This window comes from Lissotriton helveticus, chromosome 8 (genome assembly GCF_964261635.1).
Source record: "Lissotriton helveticus chromosome 8, aLisHel1.1, whole genome shotgun sequence".
Lineage (NCBI taxonomy): Eukaryota > Metazoa > Chordata > Amphibia > Caudata > Salamandridae > Lissotriton > Lissotriton helveticus.
The window spans coordinates 51,429,537-51,447,036 of NC_136069.1; the positions used below are offsets into that span (position 1 = coordinate 51,429,537).

The window sequence follows — 17,500 nt, forward strand, 5'->3', positions numbered from 1 at the left end:
CCACCCACTTCCTGGGTCCCACCCATAGGAGGGGACCTAGCAGGTAATCACGCCACCCAGATTCGAATAAGAGTGGGAGCAGTGCCAATGCACATCAGATTTCCTGGAAGAAACATTTGAAATGAAATTCTGGACCCTTCGCCCTCCATCTCAAGGTGGAAGCCCGAAGAATCTCCCTTGTGGTCAAGGAGTGACCACCCTGCAGCAGCAGGCACCATCCAGCCCTCGACGTCTACTTAGTTGCAGTTCCCGCCGGAACTCGAGCAACTGAGATCGACGAGATCAAGCCTGCCTGCCTTCTAACAGCCCGATCCACAGTCCCTGCAAAGCGGAGACCCGTGGAGGTGACCGGAAGCGTGGGGCACGCCATCTTGAATTAACCACGAGATGCTGACCGTGCAGCCCACGAGTGATCCTCGAAGCTGTGCACCGGGGTTTGAGAAGCCCCCACCCTGAGCTACTCCTGAGCCGAAGTTCAGCCCTCCACACTTGACGAGTGCTGCGTGGGGACCTTCTACTCTATTTGGCTCAACGCGTTGGCCCGGTCACTTGCCAGCTGGCTAGTGGTCCCTGTGCCGACGAAACTACTAAGAAGACTCATGAATCTGGTTGCTCCAGATCCACACCAGCTCCCCTGAAAAGGAACCCCGACTCTGACCTTCCTGGTCCGAGTGAGAAGCAATCTTCCGATCCCGCGTGGATTGCTCTTGCCAAGGCTTGTTTGCTCCAAACTTGAAGCCGACTGCACCGACGGTGAGAACCTGTGTGGGACAGATCGTGACCTGCTCCTGGACGTCGCAGATGCCCCAGAGCCCACGTGACAGCGGAGAGAAGCTCCTCGACGACCACCTGATTGCGCCCGACATTGCCTGGTTCCGTCCTGGTTCCACCCTGGTCACTGCTGAGTGACCCAGACTCTGTCCCCTCTGCTTTCAGGTACCCTTCGACTTGAGTCCACCCTTGGACTCCACCGGACACTTCATCTTTAACCCGCCTGCAGCCCTTTCAGCTTCAAGCACCAAGAGCCTGCGTGTCAGAACCCGACGCCACTTCGACCCTGTGCACCCACTTCCTGTGGGTGAGGTAACTTTGCTCCGCCGGTGTTCCCACACTGGTGCACACCTCTAGGGTCTGTGTGTTAAGTTTTGTTCCTCTAGGTTCAGCGGAAGTGTCCTTTAACTTTAACTTTACAACTTTTACGCACCATTGGTTAACATTGGTGCATGCGTGCGCTTTCCGCACATCTCCCGAATCCCGAGGGCCATTCCCGACTTCAGCATTGCTTGTCCTGACTGCTCCCAGCGATTCCCTAGGCCCTAGGCCTAACCACTGCTCGAGTGGCATCTCTTATACCACTTGTTTAGTATATGGTTTGAGTGGCCCCCTGCCCTCATCCATAATTGTGCAACTTTGTATGTTTAAACAGTGCTTTTGATTTAACGCTTGTGCCCCTTTATTCATAAAGAATACTGGGGATTGTTTTTAGTAATAAATACATATATTTTTATAATATATACTTGTGTGGTGTCCTTTCATTTGGTACTACAGGATTGTATGTGGTAAAACAGCTCGCTTAACACGACCTCTTAAGTTAAGCCTTTAGGCTGCTTAGTCCATGCTACCCCTAGGATAGCTTGTCTAATAAGGTTGACTTACAACCAGACACCATAAGGGATTGTTTGGTCTGATAACAGGTGGTTCCAGAATTGGAAACATCACCTATCAGGCCAACTTCTCACATTGGTGAGCAGCGGTGCGGATTTGAGCTTGCTGTTGTTTTACCATTGCAATCTTTGTATCAAATTGAAAGATCACATCAAGTACCTCTAGGTACATATAAATCAAAAGCTTAGCATATTAAGTTCTACTGAACTTAGTAGTTGTAGATTAAAGGGATTAGCACACCCTGACTACAACTCACTAGCAAGGTACAGTAGGAAAACACTTAGTGTAGGTAAGTGCACCACTTACACCTCACTAGCAGCCATGTCTGACACAGGAAAAGCCTCAGGGTCTACTCCTGTGACAGTTGACCTTACCCAGGCAACTTTTGGATATGACAAATTAACCCGTAGAGACTTGATTGCCTTGTGCAAAGCAAGAGGGTTAAAAAGGGGCAGAAGCCCCACCTGCCTAATCCTGGTAGAAATCCTAGAGCAGGATGACTTAGAAAGGGCGAAGGAAGCTTCCCTAGAAACAGGAAATGGAGGGAACCCCCCTGTAACTGACCCCCCTCAGGAGGAAGATGATGATGAAGAAGAGGAGGAGGAGGACTCAGAAGTTGAGGACTTAGAAGATCAGGATCAGAGGGGTAGCCAGGTTCCAGTTGCCAGGCTTAGCCAGGCCAACTTGGACCTACTGGGGAATGGAGAGGGCCAGCACCTCCCCAGAACCCACCATGTTATTCTCCCAGGCAACAGAAGAGTGAGATCCCCCTCAGGGGACTCTCATATTTCTAGTGCCTCCAGAGAATCAGAGAGAGGCATGACTGCTTCTCAGAAAGCTGAGCATAGGGCTAGAATGAGGGCTGTCAAACTCCAGATAGAGAGAGAGGAGGTAGCCCTGAGTCAAGCTAGACTTACCTTAGCTCAAGCTAAACTTGCCTTGGCAAGAGAGCAGAAATTAAGTGGCTTAGATGCCACTGGTGGCAGCAATTTTCCAAGAGAAAAAGACAGGGGCTATGACAATAGAAACCTGACAAAAATTGTGGCCCCCTTCAAAGAAGGGGATGACATCCACAAATGGATGACTGCTCTTGAGAGAGCCTGCATGGTACAGCAGGTTCCTGAGGATCAGTGGGCTGCAATTTTGTGGTACTCCTTTTCTGAGAAAGGGAGGGACAGGCTCCTCACAGTTAGACCTGAGGATGCCAAAAACTACTCTGTTTTGAAGAGTGCTCTTATTGATGGGTTTGGCCTAACCACTGAGCAATACAGGTTGTTGTTCAGAGACACCCAAAAAGCACAGACTCAAGACTGGACTGATTTTGTTGAGTGTGCCACTAAGGCTTTGGAGGGTTGGTTGCAGGGAAGTAAAGTTTTAGACTATACAGGATTGTACAATCTTATGATGAGAGAACAGATCCTTAATAACTGCACAAACCAGCTGTTGCATCAATACCTTATTGACTCTGATCTGACCTCTCCCCAAGAATTGGGAAAGAAGGCAGACAAATGGGTCAGAACAAGGATTAAGCAGAAACCCCAGAACCAAGGTGGTGACCAGAAGAAAACAGACCAGAAGGGTGGTAATCAGAATCAGAAAGATAAAGAAAAAGACCAGAAGTCTTCAGGCCCCCAAACTAATAGTAAGGAGGGTGGTTCCCAAAATGGAAACAAGAAGAAGAAGAACAAAGGTCCAAAGACACCTTGGTGTAATACCTGCAAATCAGTTTCACACTGGGGCAGTGAGTGCACCAAGGCAAATCCAGTTCCCACCACTCCAGCTCCTAAAGCAACTGCAAACCCAAGTACAGTAAGCAGTGGTGGAACACAGTCCAAGGGTGTAGCTGGGTTGACCCTGGGTATTGAAGTAGGATCTGGCCTAGTCAGAATCCCTACACAGGCAGTTCTCCTGTATGATGTGGACATTGAGTTGCCCACTGCAGTAAGCCCCAGTAACCTGGGCAAATACAGGCAGACTCCCTTAATTAATGAGAAACTGGCTCAAGCCTACAGGGACACATGTGCCAGTGTCACAATGGTGACACCTGACTTTGTGGACCCTGGACAGATTGTACTAGGTGAGAGCTACCTAGTAACCAATGCAAGCAACTCCACTACTTCCCATAGTGTGGCAGTTGTGAACTTCTCCTGGGGAGGAGTTGATGGCCTAAAGAAAGTTGTGGTGAGTGCAGACCTACCAGTAGACTGTCTGTTAGGCAATGACCTTGAAAGCTCAGCATGGTCAGAAGTGGAGTACAGGACTCATGCAGAAATGCTAGGGATTTCAGAGCATGTCCTTGCCATGACAAGGGCTCAGGCTAAGAAGTGCCTTCCTGAACCAGTGGTGTATCTTGGAACAATAGACCATCCACAACCCAAGAGAAGGAGCAAGAGAGGAAAGGCTGAGCCTTCCACCTTGCCCCAGGTTGAGGATCAAGTTTCAGAGGAAACTGATTCTGCAGTCCAAGAGGAGACTGTCTCTGAGGAGCTTGAACCTGACCAGGTTGAGTTTCTGGGGACAGGGGGACCCTCAAGGGCAGACCTGAGGCAGGCTCAATTAGATTGCCCTTCCCTTGAACCCCTCAGACAGCAGGCTGCTGCTGAGGCTGCTGGGGATGCCCAAGGTACCCATACTGTGTATTGGGATGATGGACTCCTTTACTCAGAGGCTAGAGACCCCAAGCCTGGCATGACCAGGAGGTTGGTTATACCTCTGCAGTTTAGGGGGTTCCTTCTTACCTTGGCCCATGATATTCCCCTTGCAGGACACTTAGGCCAGAACAAGACGTGGGACAGGCTTGTCTCACACTTTCACTGGCCTCACATGTCAGAGAATGTCAAGGAGTTTTGTCGCTCCTGTGTCACTTGCCAAGCCAGTGGTAAGTCAGGTGGCACAACAAAGGCCCCCCTAATACCATTACCTGTGGTGGGGGTCCCCTTTGAGAGAGTTGGAATTGATATTGTGGGTCCAATGGACCCCCAAACAGCATCTGGGAACAGATTCATACTGGTGGTAGTGGATCATGCCACCAGGTATCCAGAGGCTATTCCCCTAAGGACCACCACAGCACCTGTGGTGGCAAAGGCCCTCATTGCAGTTTTCTCAAGAGTGGGCTTTCCTAAGGAGGTACTATCAGATAGAGGCACGAATTTTATGTCTAGCTATCTGAAAGCAATGTGGAAGGAATGTGGAGTAAACTATAAGTTTACCACCCCATATCATCCACAGTGCAATGGGCTTGTGGAGAGATTTAACAAGACCCTTAAAGGCATGATAAAAGGATTACCAGAGAAGCTCAGGCGGAAATGGGACATTCTTTTACCCTGCCTGCTCTTTGCTTACAGAGAGGTCCCACAGAAGGGGGTTGGCTACAGCCCTTTTGAACTTTTGTTTGGCCACCCTGTGAGAGGTCCATTGTGTTTGGTGAAAGAAGGATGGGAGTTACCTCTCAAACAACCCAAACTAGACATAGTGGACTATGTACTTGGTCTCCGCTCCAGGATGGCTGAGTACATGGAAAGAGCATCTAAAAACCTGGAGGCCAGCCAAGAATTACAGAAAGCTTGGCATGACCAAAAGGCTGTACTGGTAGAGTTCCAACCAGGACAGAAGGTGTGGGTACTGGAGCCAGTGGCTCCAGCAGCACTCCAAGACAAATGGAGTGGACCCTATCCTATTATTGCAAAGAAGGGAGAAGTCACCTACTTGGTGGACTTTGGAACACCCAGGAGCCCTCACAGGGTAATCCATGTGAATCGCTTGAAAGCATTTGTGGACAGGGAGGACATGAGCTTGCTCATGGCCACAGATGGGGATCAGGAGGAAGAGAGTGACCCTCTCCCAGACCTGCTTTCTCAGAACCCTGATGATGGTTCAGTTGATGGAGTAGCCTTGGCAGGCAGCCTCACTGACCAGCAACAGATGGACTGCAGACAAGTTTTGCAGGCCCACAGGCATTTGTTTTCACTCACACCCAGCCAGCCAGACTGACTGGTGTACCCATGTAGTGGACACTGGTGACAGTCTGCCTGTGAAGAATAAGATCTACAGGCAACCTGACCATGTCAGGGATTGCATCAAGGCTGAGGTGCAAAAGATGTTGGAGCTTGGAGTGATTGAGCCATCAGAGAGCCCATGGGCCAGCCCAGTAGTCCTGGTGCCAAAACCTCATACCCAAGATGGAAAGAGAGAAATGAGGTTTTGCGTGGACTACAGGGGTCTCAATGCTGTCACTAGGACAGATGCTCACCCCATTCCAAGAGCAGATAAGCTCATTGACAGATTGGCTTCTGCCAAGTTTCTGAGCACATTCGATCTGACAGCTGGCTACTGGCAAATCAGACTAGCTGAGGAGTCAAAGGCCAAGACAGCATTCTCTACCCCTAGTGGACATTATCAGTTTGTGGTAATGCCCTTTGGTTTGAAGAATGCACCTGCCACTTTCCAAAGGTTGGTGAACCAAGTCCTTACTGGGTTGGATGACTTTTGTGCAGCTTATCTAGATGATATTGCTGTCTTTAGCTCCACCTGGGAGGATCACCTGATCCACCTGAAGAGAGTTTTGGAGGCCCTGCAGAAAGCAGGCCTAACTATCAAGGCCACTAAGTGCCAGATAGGGCAGAGTAAGGTTGTATACCTGGGCCACCTAGTTGGTGGAGGCCAGGTTCAGCCACTGGAGTTAAAAAAACGTTACCTAACCCGGATCCCAAAAACGCTATTTACCCATTGCACAAGTTAACTGCTGAATGATACAGGACTCCTTAAAACATATCTCTAACATATAAGTGTAAATATCCAGGTCATGCATCTAGTTTGTTGAATGGTTCAAATCAAAGTATGAAGACCACAGCTAGCAGCAGGCCGAAATAGCTCAGTTGGGAGAGCGTTAGACTGAAGATCTAAAGGTCCCTGGTGCAATCCCGGGTTTCGGCACAGTTGAGAGGTTCCTTTCTTCTAACAAAATAGGTCTTGGAATCAGCTGTAGTACTTTTTTCTCTATTCATCAAATTCTTTCCAACTGATATACAACACAAGCAATTTAACATAGACTTTGATTTGTGTCCTCCTTCTAAACTTGCTTCCACATTTCTTGCCTTCAGGTTAGACTATGAATGTTTCCCATGTCAGGCTTTTTTGTAATGTAAACTCTTGTCTGCATTACCTTCAACTTCCCCTTGAACACAGATGTCAGTGGTCAGATGATGTTGCTTACCTACTCAGGCCACATACGTCTGGGTAATATAGTGCTAGTCCATTCAGAGTTAAAAAAACGCTACCTAACCCGGATCCCAAAAACGCTATTTACCCATTGCACAAGTTAACTGCTGAATGATACAGGACTCCTTAAACATATCTCTAACATATAAGGGTAAATATCCAGGTCATGCATCTAGTTTGTTGAATGGTTCAAATCAAAGTATGAAGACCTCAGCTAGCAGCAGGCCGAAATAGCTCAGTTGGGAGAGCGTTAGACTGAAGATCTGCAGGTCCCTGGTTCAATCCCGGGTTTCGGCACAGTTGAGAGGTTGCTTGCTTCTGACAAAAGAGGTCTTGGAATCTGCTGCAGTACTTTTTTCTCTATTCATCAAATTTTTTCCAACTGATATACAACACAAGCAATTTAACATAGACTTTGCTTTGTGTCCTCCTTCTAAACTTGCTTCCACATTTCTTGCATTCAGGTTAGACTATGAATGTTTCCCATTTCATGCTTTTTTGTAATGTAAACTCTTGTCTGCCTTACCTTCAACTTCCCCTTGAACACAGATGTCATTAGTCAGATGACGTTGCTTACCTACTCAGGCCACATACGTCTGGGTAATATAGTGCTAGTCCATTCAGAGTTAAAAAACGCTACCTAACCCGGATCCCAAAACTCTATTTACCCATTGCACAAGTTAACTGCTGAATGATACAGGACTCCTTAAAACATATCTCTAACATATAAGGGTAAACATCCAGGTCATGCATCTAGTTTGTTGAATGGTTCAAATCAAAGTATGAAGACCACAGCTAGCAGCAGGCCGAAATAGCTCAGTTGGGAGAGCGTTAGACTGAAGATCTAAAGGTCCCTGGTTCAATCCCAGGTTTCGGCACAGTTGAGAGGTTCTTTGCTTCTAACAAAATAGGTCTTGGAATCAGCTGTAGTACTTTTTTCACTATTCATCAAATTTTTTCTAACTGATAGACAACACAAGCAATTTAACATAGACTTTGCTTTGTGTCCTCCTTCTAAACTTGCTTCCACATTTCTTGCCTTCAGGTTAGACTATGAATGTTTCCCATTTCATGCTTTTTTGTAATGTAAACTCTTGTCTGCATTACCTTCAACTTCCCCTTGAACACAGATGTCAGTGGTCAGATGACGTTGCTTACCTACTCAGGCCACATACGTCTGGGTAATATAGTGCTAGTCCATTCAGAGTTAAAAAAAACGCTACCTAACCCGGATCCCAAAAACGCTATTTACCCATTGCACAAGTTAACTGCGTGTTAGACCTGACACCTTTTGGCGTGGTTCTTCCCCCATCTTTTTGCCTCTGACTCATGTGTTTTGATGCTGTGCTGGATTTCGTTTTTGCTGATTTAGATGTTTTGGACACTCTGCCACTGCTGATCAGTGTCAGAGTGTAAGTGCTCCTTCTGTAAATTGTGATATTGATTGAGTATACCTAATTGGCATATTTGTATCACCACGAAGTCCCTAGTAGAGGGCACTGTGTGTGCCAGGGCTGGTGATGACAAATGCTACTAGTGGGCGTGCAGCGCAGATTGCGCCACCAACATGAGTAGCTTTTAAAAGGTGACTCAGGCCTGCCAGCGCAGGGCCTGTGTGCAGTCAGTGACTGCCATGTCAGCCTGGCCAGTGTCCCCACTGGCTAGGCCTAATCCTTCCCTGTCTGTGCACATCAGTCACCCCTATGGAAGGCTCAAGGTACCCCCCTGGGCAGGGTGCAGTGTATGGATAAGGTAGAGCATGTGCTAGTGCAGGTACTATGCTCTGGTAGTGGGCTACAGCCATTTTGTGTGCTCACTGCTGTAAGGCTATCTTGCTCCATAGAGTAACATGGAGGGGGGCTAGGCCCATGTGATACCAGCCTATCTCCCCAAAGGAACAAGATGGGACATAAGTGAAAGATATCCCTGGACTCAGAATTTAATGACACATCTTTTAGTGAAGGGTGTTTTTAAATCCTGTGTTGGAGAATAGCACTTTTAGAAAGTGGCTGTTCTCTTGTCTAAACCTTTCTGTGTGCCTGGGTTTGTGGAATGTCTGCCTGGTCTGGATGTGACAGGAAGGGGCTGCAGAGCCCCAGAGGAGAGGGTCGGAGCCATCCCGGGGATGAAAGGGCACATCTGCCTGCTTGGGAGGAGGGAGGAAGGAATGCCAGATAAGTGCTGGGCTGTGCCTGCCTACCTCCCCCACCTTAGCTCTCTCCTGGTGGTCAACTGACCCCACTGGCCCTGAAGATGACAGGAAGAAGAAAGCCAGAGACACCTCAGTGCTCCGCAACCCCCAGAACTGGTTTAGACTGGACCCAGGGCCTCCATGCACAAAGAACTTCAAAGACATTGGGGGGTATAAGGAAAGGACCCCTGTCTGCAGAGAGTTAGATTCTGAAATTCTGCAAGCAAGAAGGAACCCTCGCTGGAAGGAGGACAGCTAGAGAACTGAAGGAAGACTGCCTTGCTGTGTGCTCTAAGGGCTGACTTGTTCTACTGTCCACCTGGAAGCTAAGGAGAAGAAAGGGACTTTGCTGTGTGCTGTGACCCTGCCTACTTGAAACTGCCAAGACTCTGCTGTGTGCTGTGTCTACAACTGAATCTCCAAGGGCCTGAGAAGAGCTGGCCTCCTGCTTGGAACCCAGGGCTAAAGGTTCCTAAAGCTATCCCAGGAAACAGCTGCAAAATCGTGCTGTTGGGACCCGGGACGCGTGGTGCTGGACTGCGGAGCGTGAGGAGGAGATCGGTGTGCTCATCGGCACATTAATCGTGAGGGTTGGAGGCTTGTGGAGCCTCCCCTCGTGAAATCTGCTCCCAGGTGGTGGCAAGGTCGAGAGGGGGGTCTAGTTCTGACCAGCGCCCTTTAAAACCCTTTGCCGCCAAATCACCGTCGCAGCCCGGGGCCAGGATCACCCCTGGAAGTTGCTGTTCGTGACCAGGAGCGGCCGCGGCGAAGAACGAAGCCGCCGCGACCCCATTGGCTGAGGGAGCCGAGCCCCCTCACTAACGCCGCGACGGGATTGGCCCGAGCGGCGCAGCGTCATCAGCTGTGGTGTGCCGTGATTGGCTGAGCCTGCGGAGCGTCATCGGCGAGGCCGCGCTGCCATTGGTTGGCGGCCTCGCGCTCAGAGGGGCTCGACTGAGGGCCGCGACCGGATTGGCTGCCTCCGCTGAAGCTGCGGGAGGTGCCGAAGGATTGCCCAGAATCACCGCCGGGAGCTCCGACCCCGCCGAGGGACCTGGAAGCGTCCCGCACCCCTGGCCCGCCGTCCCTCCATCAGGTGAGCTTCACCGCCTCCCCCGCCGCTCGTTGGATTGTCGAGAGCGGGCGGGAGAGGAAAGGGGACCGGCCGGGGTGGGGACGCGTGCAGTCTGCACGGCTGGTGCGCAGTGGTGCGCCTGTATCTCAGGAAGACGCGAGGCTGCCCCGGGGACGAGAAAGAGTCCCTGGGCCTCGCGAGGGAGTTGCAACAGCGCATGAAGCCCACGGATATAAGTACACGTGGGCCTTGTTTTCTTTGCGCATGCTGGGAGCATCACAGTATAAATCAGTGGCCATATTCTTTTAAGTGCTGATTTGAGAGACTAGAGACTATTTTTATTTTTATGCCGAGAACTGCCTATTTACAAGACCTACTAAGAATTAAGTGCAACCTTGTTCTAAATGAAGTGTTTAACGTGCAACCTTTAAGTTAGAAATGCTATCTGTTCTAAAGAAGTGATTATCATGCAACTGCTTCATTTACATGCTGAAACTAGATAAAGTTATATTTTATATATACTTACCTGTGTGGTCTCAGTTTGTGGTGGATTGGGAATTGCTGTTGTGTTAAGTGCAAATGTTATCCACATTGTCTCCGAGTTTAGCCTAGACTGCTCGCGCCATGCTACCTAGAGGGTGAGCAGGGGTTATCTCAGAGGGTTATTCCGTCGCCCTGACCGGAGCTAGGGGTCCCTACTTGGGCCAAGGTACTTACCTTTGCCAACCAGAGACTCCCGGTTCTAACATTGGTGGCTCGCGGTGCGGATTTTGAACTAATGATTGCACTTGACCTGCAGTGATTTCTTGTACATCACTAGTCTAGTTTAGCGGAACAGGTTACGCAGGATTTTTTCTTTTTGGTGAAACCTTTTTAGTTGAAAAAGGGTAGGAGGTAACATGTCTCAGAACGCGCAAAGCATGAATGCAGAAGGGGAAGTGGAATTTGAAATCCAGGAGTTGCTCACCTATAACAAGGAGCAACTGAGAAAATTCTGCAGACAGCTGGAATGCCCAGTAAGGGGCGGCGCAAATAAGGAAGAGCTACGGACAGCTCTGAGGGCCTGGTGGGAGGCCAAACATGGTGAACTAGAAGCTACTATTGAAGAGGGTGGCGCACAGGAGATTGTTTTTCTGCCTAGTGATTTGCCAGTGGCGAAGCCAGCGTCTAGGGCCGGCAGCACCCACTCCAGTAGGATTATTTCTCCAGAGGAGGTGGAGGAGAATCAGAGAGCTAGGGCCCATGAGATTGAGCGTTTGAAGCTCAAAGCGGAAGCCGACGAGAAGAGACTGCGCCTAGAAGTTGAGAAAGAGGCGCAGGAGAGAGCGGCACAGGAGAGAAGGCATGCTCTCGCTTTGGAGGAAAAGAAGCTCCAATTGGCTCATGAGAGGAGCATGAAGGAGTTGGACTTCAAATATAAAGAGAGGGGGTCCAGTTCTAATGGTGGCAGCGCACAACCAGTACAGGCGGGTAAGGTATACATACCAAAGGATCTGGTACAGAATTATCAGAGGGGTGAGGATATTTATGCGTGGTTCAGAGCGTATGAACTTGCCTTAAAGATGAATGAGGTGCCTGAAAAGAATTGGGGAGCAGGATTGTGGAAGCATTTTGAGGCCTCTGGGAGGGATGTTTTGGCACCCTTGGAAGCAAAGGATGCTTTGTCCTACTCCGCCATGAAGGAGGCTTTGTGCCTCAGGTATGGGCTCACGGCTGAACAGTACCGCCAGAAGTTTAGGAACTTCAAGAAGCTTGATTCAAGTACTTGGGTGGAGTGTGTGAGTATGTACACGCGTGCACTGGAAGGTTGGATGAAGGGCAGCAAAGTTACTGATTATGTGGGGTTGTGTCACTTGATTAGTAGGGAGCACTTAAGTAGTTTGTGTGTCCCAGAGCTGCGCCAGCATCTTTTGGATAGTAAGTTAACTGATCCCAGTGAGCTTGCTAAAGAGGCGGACCGGTGGACTAGCACCAGGGTCCACAAGGGGGTGGTAAGTACCCCAGCCAAAGGTGGACAGGGTCCCCAGCAAAAGAGTGGGGGGGACACGGGTAATCAAAAGGAGTCTTCTAAAGGGCCCCAAAGTAGTTCCCAAGAGAAGGTGTCTCAACCCCCCAAGTCTAAGAAGTCCTGGCCCCATAAGGGCCCGCAGGACAAGAAGACCCTCACTTGCTATGCATGTAGGGAGGTGGGGCACATTGCTCCAAACTGTCCAAAGAAGAAATCTGCACCCACTGGTGCTCCAGCTCCAGCTCCGGCGATAGCCAGTGTAGCTTTGGGAGGGGATTTGATTTCTAGTGGGGAGGAGGGGTTAGCATTGATGACCCTTGTCTCTCTAGGAGACCAAGAGATGGCCCAGGAAACCTTGCTGCCCCAAAACACTAAGAAATACGGGCAGAAGGTGACCATCAATGGACAGGTGGTGGAGGCTCTGAGAGACACAGGGGCCAGCGTGACATCTGTTAGGTGTCAGTGGGTGTCTGAAGAGCAAATTGTTCCCCAGGTACTCCGGCCTGTGGTGGCAGCTGACAGTTCAGTGCGCTACTGCAGGCTGGCGAAAGTTCCATTTGAATGGGGAGGAGTCTCCGGTATTTTGGAGATTGTAGTAAGTGATGCCTTGCCTGTAGATTGTCTATTAGGTAATGACCTGGAGAGCTCCCCATGGAAAGAGGTGGAGCACCGGACTCACTTGGAGATGTTGGGTTTGCCTGCGTGGATCTGTGTGTCCACCCGTGCAATGACAGCAAGAGAGGGCGGTCTAGCAGAACTGGAGCCTGGAACAATGGCCCAGGGACCTGCCAAGAGAGGACGGGGTAGAGGGCGCGGGAAACCAGCCCCCACTGTTCCCACGGTCCAGGAGGAGGCAGACCCGGAAGGGGATGCCCTGGAACCTACAGGGGAGCAGGTGGCCGAACTAGGGGAATTGCCTGAGCTGTCCCAGTGGCAGCAAGAGGGTGGTCCCTCCAGGGAGGAATTCTGCCAGGCTCAGAAGGAGTGCCCTTCTCTCATTGGTGTGCGGCAGCAGGCTGCTGACCAGGCCGCAGGCCTGGGGTCCAAGGAGCATTTGATCTATTGGGAGGATGACTTACTTTATAGTGAGCCTAAGTTCGCTGAGCCCGGCGCAGCCCGTGTGCTGGTGGTACCGGAGCGCTTCAGGAACTTCCTACTGGGTCTGGCTCATGACGTGCCTCTCGCAGGACATCTGGGGCAAGACAAGACCTATCACAGGCTTGTCACCCATTTCTACTGGCCCCAGATGAAGACGCACGTCTCTGCCTTTTGTAAGTCTTGTCAGACTTGTCAGGCCAGTGGCAAGAGTGGAGGGAAGCGCGTGGCACCCCTCCAACCCTTTCCCGTGGTGAGCACCCCTTTTGAGCGGGTGGGCATTGACATCGTGGGGCCCCTGGATCCCAAGACAGCCCTAGGCAACAGGTTTATCCTGGTCTTGGTGGACCATGCCACTCGGTACCCGGAAGCCCTTCCGCTCAGGACAGTCACCGCCCCAGTGGTGGGCCGTGCCCTGATGGGGATCTTTTCCCGGGTGGGATTTCCGAAGGAGGTCGTTTCGGACCGCGGGACAAACTTCATTTCTAAATATATGAAGTCCCTGTGGAGTGAGTGTGGGGTGACATACAAATTCACCACTCCTTACCACCCTCAAGGAAATGGTTTGGTTGAGAGATTCAACCGCACATTGAAGGGCATGATCATGGGCCTGGAGGAGCCCATGAGGCGGAAATGGGATGTCTTGTTGCCATGCCTGTTGTTTGCCTACAGGGAGGTGCCTCAGAAATCCTTAGGGTTCAGTCCCTTTGAGTTGCTGTATGGCCACCCTGTCAGAGGGCCTCTGGCTCTGGTGAAGGAGGGGTGGGAGAAATCCCGTGGGAAAACCCCTCAGGATGTGTTCAGCTATGTGCTGGCCATTCGCAACCAGACCAAGCGCTTCAGGAAGCTCGCTCAAGAGAACCTGGAGGCTAGCCAGGAGGAAATGAAGAGGTGGTATGACCAGAACACTTCTCTGGTTGAGTTCCAACCTGGTCAGAAGGTGTGGGTGATGGCGCCAGTGGAGCCTTGTGCGCTCCGTGACAAGTGGTCTGGCCCATATGAGGTGGTGGAGCGCAAGAGCGAGGTTACCTATTTGGTTAACCTGAAGACTCCCAGGCAGCCCCTGAGAGTGCTACATGTGAACCGCCTCAAACCCCACTTTGAGAGGACTGAAGTGACTATGCTCATGGCTACAGATGTTGGAGGGGAGGAGGATAGTGATCCTCTCCCTGACCTCCTGGCAGTCAAGGAGCAAGATGGGTCAGTGGATGGTGTGGTCCTCTCCCCCACCCTGACCCCAGAACAGCAGGAGGACTGTCGCCAAGTCTTGGGTCAGTTCGCCCCACTGTTCTCCCTGACCCCAGGTGTCACCAAGTGGTGCGTCCACGACGTGGACACTGGAGACAGCATGCCTGTGAAACAGAAGTTTTACAGGGTGGCTGACAAGGTCAGAGCTAGCATCAAGGAAGAAGTTTCCAAGATGTTGGCGCTTGGGGTTATTGAGCCCTCCAGCAGCCCCTGGGCTAGCCCAGTGGTCTTAGTGCCTAAGAAAGCTGCTACCCCCGGTGGCCCCCCAGAACTTCGGTTCTGCGTGGACTACCGTGGGCTCAATGCGGTCACGAAGACTGACGCGCACCCCATCCCCAGAGCTGATGAGCTGGTGGATCGGTTGGGAGCTGCCCAGTACCTGAGTACTTTTGATTTGACTTCAGGGTACTGGCAGATTGCCTTAACTGACGGGGCAAAGGAGAGGTCAGCATTTTCAACGCCAGAAGGACACTTCCAGTTTCGTGTCATGCCCTTTGGGTTGAAAAATGCTCCCGCCACATTTCAGCGATTGGTCAACCAGGTACTGGCAGGGCTGGAGCAATTCAGCGCAGCCTACCTGGATGACATTGCGGTGTTTAGCTCCACTTGGGAGGAACACCTGCAACACCTCACTGAAGTGTTGAAGGCTCTGCAGAAGGCAGGCCTCACTATCAAGGCCAGTAAATGCCAGATAGGGCAGGGATCGGTGGTGTACTTGGGACACCAGGTGGGGAGCGGCAAGGTGGCGCCCCTACAGGCAAAAATTGATACCATTCTGGCTTGGGAACCCCCCAAGACCCAGACTGAGGTGAGAGCCTTTTTAGGTCTCACAGGGTATTACAGACGGTTTGTCAAAGGCTATGGCACCATCGTGGCCCCTTTGACAGAGCTGACATCTAGGAATCAGCCCAGGAAAGTGAATTGGACTGAGGCCTGTCAAACTGCTTTTGACACCCTCAAAACTGCCATGTGCACAGCACCGGTGCTTAAGGCACCTGAATTTTCCAGTGAGTTCATTGTGCAAACTGACGCTTCAGAGCAAGGCGTGGGAGCAGTACTGTCACAGATCAATGATGAGGGAGGAGACCAACCTGTGGCTTTCATTAGCCGGAGGCTAATCCCCAGGGAACAAAAATGGAGTGCCATTGAAAGAGAAGCTTTCGCTGTGGTCTGGGCTCTGAAGAAGCTGAGGCCCTACCTGTTTGGGACTCACTTCCGTGTTCAGACCGACCACAGGCCGCTCAGATGGTTAATGCAGATGAGGGGTGAGAATCCAAAATTGTTGAGGTGGTCCATTTCCCTACAGGGGATGGACTTTACGGTGGAGCACCGCCCTGGTACAGAACACGCCAACGCTGACGGTCTGTGCAGATTCTTCCGCCTTAGTGATGAGGACTCCCAAGAGGTTGGGTAGTTCTCCCCACTTTCAGCTGGAGGGGACACGTGTTAGACCTGACACCTTTTGGCGTGGTTCTTCCCCCATCTTTTTGCCTCTGACTCATGTGTTTTGATGCTGTGCTGGATTTCGTTTTTGCTGATTTAGATGTTTTGGACACTCTGCCACTGCTGATCAGTGTCAGAGTGTAAGTGCTCCTTCTGTAAATTGTGATATTGATTGAGTATACCTAATTGGCATATTTGTATCACCACGAAGTCCCTAGTAGAGGGCACTGTGTGTGCCAGGGCTGGTGATGACAAATGCTACTAGTGGGCGTGCAGCGCAGATTGCGCCACCCACATGAGTAGCTTTTAAAAGGTGACTCAGGCCTGCCAGCGCAGGGCCTGTGTGCAGTCAGTGACTGCCATGTCAGCCTGGCCAGTGTCCCCACTGGCTGGGCCTAACCCTTCCCTGTCTGTGCACATCAGTCACCCCTATGGAAGGCTCAAGGTACCCCCCTGGGCAGGGTGCAGTGTATGGATAAGGTAGAGCATGTGCTAGTGCAGGTAATATGCTCTGGTAGTGGGCTACAGCCATTTTGTGTGCTCACTGCTGTAAGGCTATCTTGCTCCATAGAGTAACATGGAGGGGGGCTAGGCCCATGTGATACCAGCCTATCTCCCCAAAGGAACAAGATGGGACATAAGTGAAAGATATCCCTGGACTCAGAATTTAATGACACATCTTTTAGTGAAGGGTGTTTTTAAATCCGGTGTTGGAGAATAGCACTTTTAGAAAGTGGCTGTTCTCTTGTCTAAACCTTTCTGTGTGCCTGGGTTTGTGGAATGTCTGCCTGGTCTGGATGTGACAGGAAGGGGCTGCAGAGCCCCAGAGGAGAGGGTCGGAGCCATCCCGGGGATGAAAGGGCACATCTGCCTGCTTGGGAGGAGGGAGGAAGGAATGCCAGATAAGTGCTGGGCTGTGCCTGCCTACCTCCCCCACCTTAGCTCTCTCCTGGTGGTCAACTGACCCCACTGGCCCTGAAGATGACAGGAAGAAGAAAGCCAGAGACACCTCAGTGCTCCGCGACCCCCAGAACTGGTTTAGACTGGACCCAGGGCCTCCATGCACAAAGAACTTCAAAGACATTGGGGGGTATAAGGAAAGGACCCCTGTCTGCAGAGAGTTAGATTCTGAAATTCTGCAAGCAAGAAGGAACCCTCGCTGGAAGGAGGGCAGCTAGAGAACTGAAGGAAGACTGCCTTGCTGTGTGCTCTAAGGGCTGACTTGTTCTACTGTCCACCTGGAAGCTAAGGAGAAGAAAGGGACTTTGCTGTGTGCTGTGACCCTGCCTACTTGAAACTGCCAAGACTCTGCTGTGTGCTGTGTCTACAACTGAATCTCCAAGGGCCTGAGAAGAGCTGGCCTCCTGCTTGGAACCCAGGGCTAAAGGTTCCTAAAGCTATCCCAGGAAACAGCTGCAAAATCGTGCTGTTGGGACCCGGGACGCGTGGTGCTGGACTGCGGAGCGTGAGGAGGAGATCGGTGTGCTCATCGGCACATTAATCGTGAGGGTTGGAGGCTTGTGGAGCCTCCCCTCGTGAAATCTGCTCCCAGGTGGTG

General features: G+C 51.0%; 1 non-coding gene across 1 annotated transcript; it reads left to right on the top strand.

Annotated features, from left to right (window-relative positions):
• The first annotated feature begins 7,687 nt into the window (after positions 1–7,687).
• On the top strand, positions 7,688–7,760 carry TRNAF-GAA (transfer RNA phenylalanine (anticodon GAA)). The gene has a single exon. It is a non-coding gene; the product is annotated as a tRNA-Phe (tRNA).
• The last annotated feature ends 9,740 nt before the right edge of the window (positions 7,761–17,500 follow it).